The following is a 13,561-nucleotide window of genomic DNA, read 5'->3' as shown; positions in this document are numbered from 1 at the left end:
GTTTATTCCTTGAGATTGGTTCCTAGTTTCAAGCCCTTGTGGTCTGAGAAAATGCTTGTTAGGATTTCAACTTTCTTGAATTCGTTGAGATTTGTTTTGTGTCCTATCATGTGGTCTATCTTTGAAAATGTTCCATGTTCATTTGAAAAGAATGTGTATTTTGCTTCTTTGGGATGAAAGGTCCTATATACATCAGTCAAGTCCATTTGATCTAATGCGTCATTCAGTTCCACAATAACCTTGCTGATGTTTTGTTTGGAAGATCTATCCATTATTGACAGTGGGGTGTTAAAATCTATCCATTATTGACAGTGGGGTGTTAAAATCCCCTACTATCAGTATGCTGCTGTCTGTATCTTTCTTGATGTCCTCCAAGATTTTTCTTATATTTATGATGTTCATATGTTTTATGCATATATGTTTACAATGTTTATATCTTCTTCATTGTTTCTTCCTTTGAGTATTATGAAATCTCCTTCTGTCTCTTTTTATGGCCTTTGTTTTGAACTCTTATTTTGTCTGATGTAAGTATTGCTACCCTGGCTTTTTATTCCTGTCCATTTGTTTGGAATATTTTTTCCAACCCTTCACTATCAGAATGTGCAGATCTTTTGTTCTGAGGTGAGTCTCTTATAGGCAGCCTATGTGCTGGTCATGTTTTCTTAATATATTGCTGTACTTGGTTTGATAATATTTTGTTAAGGATTTTAGCATTTATGTTCATCAGGGATATTGGCCCATAATTTTCTTTTTTTGTGGTATCTGTATCTGGTTTTGGAATTAGGATAATGCTGGCTTCATAATATGAGCTTGGGAGCTTTCCCTCTCATAATTTTTTTGAAATATTTTGAGAAGGAGGTGTTAGTTCTTCCCAGAATTTTTGGTAAAACTTATCTGTGAAGTTAACTTATCTGGTCCAGAGATTTTGTTGGTTGCGAGTGTTTTTGATTACTGCTTCCATTTTATTAAGTGTAATCAGTGTATTCAGATTCTCTGATTTTTCCTGATTTAGTTTTGGAAAATTGTATGTTTCTAGGAATTCATCCATTTCACTCAGGTTGTTCAATTTGTTGGCATATAATTATTTGTAATATTTTTTTACAATCCTTTGTATTTATTTGATGTCAGTTGTTATTTCTCCTCTTTAATTTCTGATTTTATTTATTTGGGGCTTCTTTCTTTTTTTCTTGGTGAGTATTGTTAAAGGTTTGTTCATCTTGTTTCTCTTTTCAAGGAAGCAGCTCTTAGATTAATTGATATTTTGTATCATTTTTAGACTATTTCATTAATTTCTGCTTTGATCTTTATTATTTCCTTCCTTCTACTCACTTTAGGCTTTCTTGTTCTTTTTCAAGTTCCTTTAAATGTATGGTTAGATTGTTTATTTGAGGTTTCCTTATTTTTTGAGATAGGCCTGTAATGCCATGACTTTCCCTCTTAGGATTGCTTTCCTGTGTCCTTTTGAGACAGGACACAGATTTTGGATTGTTATATTCTCATTTTCCTTTGTTCAAAAGTAACTTTCGATTTCTTTCTTGGTCTCATTTTTGACCCATTCATTGTTTAATAACACATTATTTAGGTTCCATGGCATGTATTTTTCAGTGTTCTTCTTGTGATTAATTTCTAGTTTCATAGCATTGTGGTCAGAGAAGATGCTTGATATGATTTCAATCTTCTTATATTTATTGAGACTTGTTTTGTGTCTTAATATGCGGTTTATCCTAGAAAACATTCCATGTGCACTTGAAAAGTATGTATATTCTGCTGTTTTGGGGTAAAATGCTCTGAAGTTATCAGTTAAATCCATTTGACCTAGTGTGTCATTTAAGGCCACTGTCTCCTTGTTGATTTTCTGTCTGGAACACCTATCCATTGAAGTCAATAGGATTTTGAAATCCCCAACTATGACTGTATTTCTGCTGATCTTTCTTTTTATGTTCAACAAGATTTTTTGCCCCCCTCCAACCAAGCACCCTGCCCCCCTACCTGGCCTACCACATTGTTTGTGTCCATGAGCTGTGCATACATGTTCTTTGGCTAACCTGTTCCGGTCCCCCCTCGTCCCACTCCCCTCTGAGATCTGTCAGTCTGTTCCCTGTATTTTATAAACAATACACTAATATTTTAAGAGTGGCCCCTTTTATTAGAAGAGAAAGGAGTTTATAATTTTTATGCTATACATTTTTATAATAAATTTTTCATAATGCATATGTGTTTATGTATCACTTGTGTTATTTAGTGTTTTAAAGAATAAATCTTGGTTATTTAAGAAAATGTCAAAATTAGGTTCTCCTGTTTACAAATATAACCGTACTTCGGTTTTGCCGTTTGCTTTCACAGTTTGCTTTCTCCAAGGCTATTTATGTAATCCAGACAAAGAGCTAATTTAACTTTTTTAGTCATATTTACAGTGGACCACTTGGGTAATATATAGTGAATAAGGTCAAATCTAACCCAGCCTGTGAATAGTCAAAGGTTTTTTTCACCTCTTTTCTCCGCTACCCTTTCTGTAATTCTGGTATCTCTAGTGTTGTCCCTTCAGCTGCCAAGGCCTAGCTGTCAGTGCCAGGCCAGCTCCTAGCAACACCAAAGCCCACTGACAGCACCAGGCAGCTCCTTGCTGCCAAGGACTCCTGTTCTCTCTCTCAGGGAGGACGATTGGCTGGCATGCACTTTTGCCCTCTGCCTTCCACTTGTTCCTGGTGTAATGCAGTTGGTGGAGAAAATATCTTGAGATCTCCAGGGATTAAGCAAAACAAAACAAAAAACTCATGCACACAGACAACAGCATGGTGATTGCTAGGACAAAGGGGGGTGAGGTGAGGTGAATGGGGGTAAAGGGGGAATAAATGGTGATGGAAGAGGTTTGACTTGGGGTGGTGAACACACAACACAATGTACAGATGATGTATTATACAATTATACTGTGTGCCTAAAACCTATATAATTTTATTAATCAATGCCACGGCAATAAATTCAATTATAAGAAAAGAAACAGTAAGACTCTGATGATAGCAATTTTTCAGTCTTGTTCGATTGGTACAAGAGATGAAGAACAGGGAAGAGATTAAGTTAATGACTGGCTTCTGACTTTAAATCCTTATTCTTTTCCTCATCTCATCCTTTCACTGGCTAAGAGCTTGATCCTGACATGGTTCTTCCAGCACGGGGAAGTGGTTACAGAGCTCCCCACCAACACAGGATTTTTAGTAAGTCATAAAAAGTGTTAAAATTCTAATTAGAAACACCAAGATCACAGGGAACCTATCAAAACCTCCAAAGCTCAAACTGTGCCGCTTTTGAAAAGTCCTTCAAGGCAGTGGCTAACTTTGGAGCATCCCTAGAAGACCCTTTTCTGCCTTCCAGGTTCTGCACAACCACCAATTTAAATAGAATTCCTTAGGGACTCTATCAGATGAGAAAAGCTTGTCAACATTTTACTATATGTTAAAATGATCTCCCTCTCACTCTAGCTATCTATCTCTAATCTCCTATTGATATCAAGTGATCTCATGGCAGCAGCTCCATTATAAAATGTCCTCTATACAAACATTTCTACAAAATAGATGTGCATTTCAAAATTGGTCATTTTAATTTACAAGAAAACATAATTTGCAATAATTGAGTTTTCAACTCAAAAATAAATCTTTAAATTTATTTTGTTAAGAAAACATTTTGAAACATAGCATGACAAAGTAATCTAAATATTCAGATCAGAGAAATGATTCCATAAATTATAAAATATCTAGTTATTTATAATAAATTATATTTACCAAAAATACATTATAATATTAAACAGAACCAACATATAAAATTATATGTACATATGGTAATTATGTAAAATCCTTGTGCATTTGAAAAAGAAACTGATGAAAAATAATACAAAAATGACATTAGTTGTGTGGGTATGATTATAAGAGGCTTTATCCTTTTTTCCAAGATTTCTCTGGTGATTGTTTGTGTTTTATAAATTAAAAATCATCATTTGGTGGGGAAAGAACTGAACAGGCACCTCACCAATAAGATAAACAAATGATAAAGAAGCATATGAAAAGATGTTCAACATCCCATATCATTTGAGAATTTCTAATGAAAATAACAAAGAAATATCACTACACACTACTAGAATGGTCAAAAGCCAGAAAAATGACAATACCAAATGCTGATGAAGATGTGGATAAATAGGAACTCTCATTCATTGTTGGTGGGAATGTAAAATGGTACAGGCACTTTATAAGACAGTCTAGCAGTTTCTTACAAAACTAAACATATTTTACCATATGATCCAGCAATTGTTTTTCTTGGTATTTACACAAATGCATTGAAGGCCTGGAAGCAACCAACATGTCCTTCATTAAGTGAGTGAATAAATTAAACTGTGGTATATCAGACAATGGAATATTATTCTGTGCTAAAAAAGAAAATCAATTATGAAGCTATGCAAAACCACGAAGGAAACTTAAACATACTATCACTAAATGAAAGAAGCCAATCTGAAAAGACTCCCTGATGCATGATTTTAACTCTATGACATTCTGCTAAAGACAAATCTATGAAGACACTAATAAGGTCAATGTTGCCAGAGAATCGCGGGGGGGAAAGAGGGAAGGGGAAATAAATAGATGACACACAGGGGATTTTTAGGACAGCGAAACTATTCTATCATGGTGGATACATACCATTATCCATTTGTCAAAACCCGTTGAGTATGTAACACAAAGAGTGAGCCCTAATGTAAATTATGGACTTTAGATAATAATAATGTATTAATATCAGTCATTAAACATGAATACACACACACACACAAATGCAAAATGTAATTAGAAAAGAAACTGTTGTGGGAGTGGAGGGCAGGGGTTATGTGAACTCTGTATATTTTGCCTAATCTTTCTGTAAACCTGAAACTCATCTAAAAAATAAAGTCTATTAAAAATAATAATTTAATATAGTTCACAAAATCATTGTATCAATAAATTATAGTTCTGTTTTTAATTTAGTTTGCTTAAGTTTGAAATTTGGGAGTATTTCCATTTGTAAATGCATTAACATTTTTCTACATAAAATTTAAAGCAAAATTATATAAAATCATAAGGTTTCAGGCTTATGTGTATCTTAGAATATTTCATAGAAGCGTATCTAGTTAAGTAAATATTTTGACTTTTAAACAATTTTTGTTTCCTTTGGAATAGATTTACTCAAGGTGTGATCTCTGTTGAAATACATCAGTGGATTGAAAGGGCAGATTTTTACTCAAATCCATAGTCACAGAATTTTTAGATGAATGAGAAACCTATTTGTAAATATAGCAATGGCTTCATAATGTCTACTTTTTAAAAACAATTCCATTTTTCCTCCCCTGAGTTTCATCTCAATCATTTATAACCATATTATCTACACTTTTCTTCAAGTCCAAGGTCCTTGCAGGCATTGAGGTTGCCCACTCATCACAGTCCACACGATGAAAATTGGCTTGCCTTTTCCTTAGGCATTTTGATGTTTCCATTCACTGTCTTTTGTTATTGTCAAGTTCCTTAGTCCTTTAGAAAAAAAAAAATTTTTTTTCCCTTCAGAGATTGTAGAACTTCCTGGGAGCTAGTATCAGGATCTATTATTGCCCAGATGCCCAAGCTAAAAAGATCAATGTGCAGCCAGGTTGCTAGAGACTCACATATTTCAACATCTAAATGGAACAACCATAGAATGAGCCAGAAGAAAATAAATAAATAGAATCTGTAGACAGGTAACATATGGGAAATAAAAAAAAACATAGTATAATATTACTATCCTTGATGGAAGACAACTATGAAAAATTAATAGCTTATCAGTATTTTTCTGATAGTTTCTCATTTATAATGCTGCAATACAGAATTAAATTAGGTAGCAACTGTTAATGCAGGTGAGTATGGTGTTTATTCATATTTAATTTTGAGCTCAGTGGGCTTGAATTTAAAACATTGACTGTGTGGACTATAATTAGCTCCCTAAGTATGGGAAGGTGCTGGCCCCTTTCACTACCATCACTTCAGTGTGGTCAGGTTCCTTCACTCCTTCTACACAGAATGAAGGTGGTTGATAAAACCAGATCCAGTGCTTCTGGCACTAGCACTGCTCCCTCTGCTGGACACTGTTTTTTCATTTCCAAATCTGTTGGGACAGGAAGTGAATGCAGCCCACCGTCTTGGAATAGGGCAGGGAACACATGCTTATTTGTTGCGTTGAATTCTTCCACTTACTCACTTCGTTTATATCCTGCCAACAAAACAAAGCTCCAGAAACAAAGATAGTGAAAAAAGAGATCTAAGCAAATCTTGACACCTGTTTATCAATTTATCTCAAGTTTAAATACATGAAATAATGCTATTCTTCTCAGGGGTCACACTTGCACATGTGTTCAAATATAACATGACCAATAATTTTCAAAGCCATATTTTTCTGCTTCAACTTTGATTACATAACCCTTTGATCCTTGTGACCAGCAGAAAATAATTCTTTTCAAAAACACTTTTGTTCCTTTTTCTACTATACTTTGAGTGTGGTAAAGCTAACAAATAAAAAAAGAGAGAGAGAGATTCATTTGTATGTATATATCTTTTGTCAGTTCATTGGTATTTAAAATGAATTTTTTGCTCTCTTTTTAAGATAATAATTGTCTTAAAGCACTAATTTTATTATTAAATTACGGAATTTCCAAATGAACAATATTAACCTTACCAAATTTTTTTCAAAAAATGTATAAAACAACTTAGTTAACGGCTATGTGTTTACTTTGCAGTAAATAAAAACAGTCCTCTCTGAAACTTTTACTCAGGGACTAATGAACATTGTTCTGTATTGCTGGTTTCAGAATTTGCAAGCTGCTTATAAATTTAAGCAGAAAAGTTCATTCCTCCTTTTTTCCATGGAGAACAAAGCTGTCAAGATAGGGACTGGTAGCTTAAGGGTGCTGTTGTGAGAACAGTCTAGGAACTGAAATGCCAAAAATACAAACAATCAAAAACCCAGGTATTATTCCTCAGGAAACCAACTAACTTCCGTCTGAAATAAAGTTTCCTCTACCTCTTGTCCTCTTCCATCTTTTCTGTAATCTCTTTTCTTCCTTTTCTTTTCTCCATCTTTATGCCCCAGCCCAACTTTTCTTCATCCATCATAGAATGACGTAATCTGAAATATCCCACTAAATATAAAATACGCATTACTTTTCACTCTATTAAGGATATACATATATCTTCCCATTCTCCTCAAGACTTTTTTAACCTCTGAATTCTTATTATTTTTCTCACACTTTATTTCCACCTCTGATTTCACTTTTGTATTTTTTTTTCTCTCTTCTTCTTTTAAGTCCTGGCTGTGGAACTGAACAGAATTTACATTCAAATAAAATATCAAACCTTTTCCCCAGATTTTCATATCAACTAACTGAGATTGTACATGTCCCACTAGGGTGTTCAGATATACTTACTTAGAGTTTTTAAACTTACTCCCAGTATATCTCCAGAGAGGAGGATGAACTATTCAAAAACTGGTTTGGGTTGATAAAGTACTTTGCCCTTATTTAAACAGCTCATCTTGCATCAACCTCTTTTCATTCACTAAACAGATTCTGCAGCCCTCCTCGTCTGAGAGAATTAGGCCTCCCTCATCTGCTTTGATCCAGAAAATCACGTTTTCATTAACACAAACATCTCCTGATCTCTGCCAATGCATTTTAGATTTTCAAATTATGTCTGTGCATCATTTATCAAAGTGCCATGATGCCCTGGGTCTGCCAAGCATTCAAACTGGGCAATCCCATGGCATGAATGCGGGTTTATTCTAAGGAAGGGGCATGGTGACTGTAATCTTGGTCCCTAAGGGAGCTGCAGTGAGCTGTGTATTCTTTACTTCAGGGAAAGAAATGTAGCAATTTCCAAGAATGAGATCTCACGTCTTAAAAGTAAAATTTAGAGTCCCATCGACTCATTTGAGCAATACAGAAGTGAAAACCAAATTTTATATTGAAAATGGTCTGATTATGATGAGTTACTTGAAAAATGGATAGTGTCTTTAGTGATATTGTAAACATGTAGCAATATACCAGTAACAGTGTTGAAATCTGGGAAGTAGAAACACGCGGAAAATTCTTAAATCTTAATGGAAGTTTCCCTAGGTAAAGTTGTTCGATGAATATGCTTTTCAACAAATATTTTTTAAACTCAAATCTTCAGTCATTACCTCTGTTTTCTCTGTTCAGTTAAATCTTTTCTGAAAGAGAGAAGGATAAAAAACACCATAAAAAGTAGCAGTTAAACCATCCAGGTATTCTGTAATTTCAAAATATGTCAGGATTTCAATTAAAAATTCTGGAAAATAAATGAATGTATATAGCTAACAGACAAAAAAAATATTGACATTATCAAATATGGACTTTAAAGTTACTATGTATGTATATATTCAAGAAAATAGATGACAATGTGAAAGATTTTACCATATAACTGGAACTTATTTTTAAAAACGGAAATTCTAGGACTAAAACATATAATGAAATGTGTATCGTAATAAATAGGTTGAACAGCAGACTGGAAGACTGGACACAGTTGAGGAAAAAGTCAGTGAACTATAAGTTAGGTAAGGATAAAATATCCTGATGGAAGTCTGGAAAGCAAAAAGGACAGAAATTACATGTAAGAGTAGAAGTGCCATATAGGACACAGTGAACAATTCTAGCATGCCTTTAACACCATCTCCGTTCAGAAGGGGAAAAGAGAGTAAGTGAATGGGGCAAGGGCAATATTTAAGCGTAAATGTCAATAACTTTCCAATTGATGAAAGATATCAAGTCAGAGATTCAAGAGATGCTCCCAACTCCAGACAAAGAAATCAAAAAGAAAACCAAACCTAGGCACAGTAAAAAACTGAAAAGCAAAAGCAAAGAGAAAATCCCAAAAGGACTCCAAAAGGAGAATATGTTATTTTCAAAGAAACAATCATAGCACTAAGAACTAACTCTGCAAGAGAAAAAGAAGATGTAAGACAGAAGACAGTGAATGATATGAACAGGATGTGAAAAAAAATCTGGTTACCAGTGAAATTATCTCTCAAAAGTGAAGCAGCATAGACATTTCTAGACCACCAAAGACAAAGCATAGTCAGCAGCAGCCTACATGAAGGGGCATGCTAAAAGTAGTTCTCCAGGCAAAAGGAAAGTCATCCCAAGGGAAATATAAAAAATGCAGGAAAACATTATATAGGTTAAATTTGGGACAAATATGATGAATAAATGCTAACTATAAATAATAATAATATTTTAAGGGATTTAAATATATGTTGAATTAAAATTCATGATAATAATAACACTAACGGCATCTGGAAGGTGGGGGAATGTCAGTAGAGTTCAATGTCTTGAAGCCTTAGCATTGACAGAAGTGTGTTAAGACTTCTGATATTTATTAATTGTGATAATGTAAGAACACATGTTTAATCTGTAAGGGAATTACTAAAGAATAGTGAAGGATGTATAACCAGCAAGTCAATAGAAGAAAAATAAATGGAACAAACCAAAACTGATTAACTCAAAAGAAGAAAAAAGAGGAGGCCCTAAATCAACTGGAAAAAATCAAATTAAAAAAACTAATAATGTGGTAAATACTAAATTTGTTTATATTTTGTGAATCTGTCAATTGTTTAGAAGTAGCTGGAAAGTATGATAAATAAATAAAGTCTTATTTACCTGAATGAAAAATTTAGCTGTTCAATCAAAATAATTAGCTATTGTTAATTCATTAGACAGATTTTCCATAAGCAAATAATAAAAATTGTCAAAGTTGATGATTTTTCATAATTATAATGTGCTAAGCATTATGTTAGATATTTCATTTTATCCTTTTGAGTTTATGAACCCTATTTTGCATATTTTTTAAGTGAATATCAGGCAGGTTAAGTAACTTCTTACATTGAAAATAGCAGATCTATGAAAAGAAAACAATTTGTGTTCGTTTTTGTCATTTTGTTTCACTGATACATTTAATCATATCCATACATATCAACTGTCTTGGAAAGGAAATCAATATTCAACACATTTTTTTAAATGTGGCAACAATGAGACATCCAGTCATCTTAGTATGTGTGAAACAAGTTTCCAGAAAGAAAGAAAAAAAGAAATTGTTTATATTGCTCAAATCCTAGCAATTAGTCCAAGTTATTGATTTACTGAACACACTTTTATTAAGCATGTACTACATGCCAAACATACTTGGGCCTGAAAAAATAATACAAAACAACAGAGATGTGGTCCTTCACTTGTGTAACAAATGACAATATTAATTATAAATTCACTCTATTTCCTTTATTAGATAATAACAAGAGAAGACAAGGAAATAATCACAAATTGTGATAGGTGCAATAAAGACAACAAAGAGATGCTCTAATAACTATGAGTACTCTTTCAGGTGGTATAATGAGAGACAATTTCTCTGGGAACCTAACCTTTAAGTCAGCAGAGCTTTATAATCAGTGAATTGTATTATGTATTGCTCAGCCTGGAATACTTTTGAGAATGAAAGGGGGTATGTCTAACAGGTAGGGTGTCAGAACCTCCCAAGCCAAAATGAGTGTGGATTATTTTCTAAATGCAATTGGAAGATGATAAAATATCTTAGCAGGACATATTTATTGTCTGGTTTACATTTTAACAGAACTCTCTAACTGCTAATTGGAAAGTGTATGGATTAATGGGCAAAATGAAGCAAGTCAAATTCTGAGGACATGGTACACATCGAAGTAGGAGAGGGATGGTATCTTGGATTGATGAAGCAAGGATGTAAAGTAGCCAATTCAAGATAAAATTTTCAGGGTTTAGAAAAGTTATACAAAATATTACAGTTTCATTTTAATTTAATAGACACACAAGAAATTATCTTAAATTTTTGTTATGTAATCTGGAGGGGGCTTTTCAATAGCATTAACAGGAATATAAACCTGAAGGAATAATTATTTACCAGTGGCAAAAACCATCAAGTATTAAAAAAAGTTGTGCAATAAACAACTCACCTTTTCTCTACCAACCCCAGTTTTGAGCTTTTTGTCCACTTATCAATATGTAAGTTTATATACATTTATTATAAAGACTATTAATTTTTGTGCAGCAATATCTTCTGAAGCCTATTGTGTATATTTTTACTTTATTTTGGGGTCTTTTGCCATTCAAAATACTTACTTTTAAATTTATATATAGGAAAATGCATGTAATTTTTTTTCTTTGTAGAGACTAAGTTTCCTAATTTAGAAAAGTTTGCCTCATTCAAAACATATAAATATACATCAAGTATAATTCTATTATTTTATATATTTACTTATATATTTTATTTAAATCTCTAATCTATTTGAATGTACTTTTGTATATGATCTAAGATGGGAACAAGCATTATTTATTATATTAAGATACATCATATCTTTCCATCTGAACTGAAATTCCACTTTACTTTTTATGTCTTTAAGTATTATATCAATTTCCGCATGCTCCGGTATACGCTATTATTTATCTATTTGTGTGCCCACATATTCCACTTTTGTTGGAATGGCTTTAGAATAAGTTTTGGTAGGGGAAATCTTCTGTATTAATCTTTTTTTTCCCTTTGTGGTTCTCCTGAAAACAGTTTTTCATCACACACACAGTAATATCTACCTCTCGTAAGTAAATCAAACAGTACAAAATATATGGCACAATATGGTATAATTCTCAATCTCTCCCTGATACTTCCATGAACCACTACTAAATGTTGGTATTTTCTTGAGGTTTTTTTTGTCCAAGCATTCATACGTTGAAATTTTTTCTGGGCTAATCTCATTTTTTAATAATTTCATTAGCTATTCACAGACACTTATTCTTCTAAAGAAATTTTAAAATATTTAAAATATCTTAATCTAGTCCATAAAATGAAGAACAACTCATCTCTTACTAGTGTCTGGAACATACTGGCAGCCAGCAGATCTTTAGGTTGTTTTTTGTTGGTTTTTTTTTTATCAGCCTGTTTCAGCAGATCTTGTAGGTTTGGAAGGACAACAGATCTACTTAGTCTAGCTCAGTCTCTTGGAAGAGAGTTCAGCAAAATATAATGTAACAGGACAAGCATTAAAATGAGACAAAGTTTCACTAGTGATTCATCTCTCAAATTGAACTAAATCATTTAATAAGCAGCTTAGAATGCCAGGTGGTGGATACCAAAATGAAAATGACAGAATTACTATCCTCACAATACTCACTGTCTAATGGGGACAGTGAGATGCAGAAATAATGCAACTTGCATGGTGTCACACAGGTAATTTAATTGTTAACTGAGACCTAAACCTCAATAATTCCCCTCTGCATGTGCCTCCAAATCCTGTTCACTCTGCAAAGTTGCTCTGCTTTTATCTATTCATTCTTTTTCTTGATTTCAGTAGCAGAAGAAAAGGTGACCTTATCAAAGCTAACCTATGACCCCTGATCTCATTTCTCCCAACTCTCTCTTTTTATATTTAAAATACCATTCTGTTCATTCTAAAATTTATATAAAAGGAAAAAACTGTTTTGTGGTGAGGGGGGAGACAGAGAGAAAGAGAATCCAGTGGCCCCTGATTTCTATATCTGACACTCTTGATCATTTCTCCCTTCCTGAAACTCTTCTCTACCTTGATTACTCTGATACAATACTATCAGAGTTTACCCCTTCCCTTTTCTATCTGTCCTCGCATTCAACAACTTATCATCCATCTCCTACTCTACAAAAATGGATATTTGTTTTCTTCTCCCATTATTTCTCTTCTCCCTAGTATTTGTGAGTGTCTCATAAATCTTTACTTCTACCTTTTATCAATTTCCAAATCTCCAGTTCTACATACCCAGCCATCTATTGGACATTGTTTCCAATACACACCAACACTGAAAATTAACCTCAAGATTTTCCCCTATTTAATCAAGAACCCGCTTCTCCTTACTTATTTCTATTAATAGTATATTCATTCTACCAATCTTCTATTCGTGAAGCTTTGGTTTGACTTCCTTCTCCCTGGCCTTAACCAACGCCCTGCGTACCATTATGACCATCTAATCATTCACTAGACTTTATAGCTTCTGCCTGAAAAATGTCTTGCATCCAACCTTTTCTTTTTTCACTTTTAGTTTTTATTTTTACTGTTCCCCACTTAATCCATGCCAAAAGTATCTCTACCCTGGACTTCTTATTACAAAAGTATTTCTAGACTCAATGACAGACCTGAATTAGGCATTAGATAATTACTACATACTTTGTTCACAGTATCCCTTTATTTGCAAAGTCAGAATTCATTGTTTTTTATTTAATGGCATTTATCAAATAACTACCTTCAGTCATAGTGTGTGTGGCACGTAGTACTGTGCAGATGAGAAATCAAATGTCTACTTTCTTACTCACAAATGTATTTGAAGCACCTACTACTATTTTCCAGGTAAGAGTCTAGATTCTGGGGATATGGCACTGAAAAAAAAATAAAATCAAGAAAGTCCCTGTACTTGTACTAAAACTTACATTTTAGTGGCTACATCTGGGTTTGAATCTTGGATCTA

Source organism: Pteronotus mesoamericanus, unplaced genomic scaffold (assembly GCF_021234165.1).
Source record: "Pteronotus mesoamericanus isolate MK-2021 breed Mesoamerican mustached bat unplaced genomic scaffold, CSHL_Meso_final contig_73, whole genome shotgun sequence".
Lineage (NCBI taxonomy): Eukaryota > Metazoa > Chordata > Mammalia > Chiroptera > Mormoopidae > Pteronotus > Pteronotus mesoamericanus.
This window is presented reverse-complemented; position numbering follows the sequence as displayed.